Here is a 1,061-nt window from a genome sequence, read left to right as displayed (position 1 = left end):
TGTATGTGTGTGTGTGTGTGTATTAAAGTTTGTGTTTATGTTTAGTTATAATAAAAACAATTCTATATTTATCTGTAGACATCAGCGAATACATTAACTGATATTGCGTAAAATTTGCCGTCCTGAATAAAACTCGGTGTACGCAATTGAAACCGTGTTGTGCGTGTGTGTGTGTGTGTGTCTGTGGAATACAGAATTCTATGCAAGTAGAAATCAATAGTACATATCCGAAAGGGTTTTATGTTATTTTTAGTTCATAGCCATAATATCAATGTCCCACTATCTACAGTTCCTCCCACAATAAGTTCAGAAAACAGAAGACTCAGATGTTAGCCATTATTATGTTTTTCCTTCCTTTACTTACATAAAAGCACAAACTTAGATTTATTGGCGAAGACAAAGGAAAAATGATATGTTCTGATGTTTGTGAATTCTTAGTGAGAAAAATAAGACACTATTGTCAATGCAAAGCACATTTAGTTACAGGAAAACAAAAATATTAGTGATTTAAAAAGATTAATAACCAGAACATTCGTTAATATAGAGAATATTTTTTAGTAGAAATGCGCTCTGTCAACAAAATAGACACGGAGAGTAAATTTTTAATGTTTTAGAATATAGAAGAGAGCATGTGATAACGAGTATACAGCATGGGAATGTAGATGTATCTATATATGGAATTAATGTATATATAAAAGAGACCAGGAAGTAGACTGCTAATGTGCTAGAAGAAGATCACAGAAAAGTTCTCAAAGAAAAAATTCAGCGAAGCAAAAACATACGGGTGAGACTAGTGAAAATTACAGAAATAAATATAAGGTTATATATATGGAATTATGTAAATGGTAAGCTAGAGAAAAAGGGAAAAAATAATAAATGGGAGATTTTAAAACTATTTAATGTCGTGCATTCTGGGATAAATACTGTTGTTGGTTGGAGGTTTCTCATTGGTCTGTTATTGGATCACTGCATTCTCCATTGCCACAGTGAAAAGAGGGTCTCTGTGAAACACGGGCGGAACCAATATCACTAGGTATTTTTATTCGCACTTTGTTAAATGT

Source organism: Octopus bimaculoides, chromosome 3 (genome assembly GCF_001194135.2).
Source record: "Octopus bimaculoides isolate UCB-OBI-ISO-001 chromosome 3, ASM119413v2, whole genome shotgun sequence".
NCBI lineage: Eukaryota > Metazoa > Mollusca > Cephalopoda > Octopoda > Octopodidae > Octopus > Octopus bimaculoides.
Note: the sequence above shows the minus strand (reverse complement) of the source record.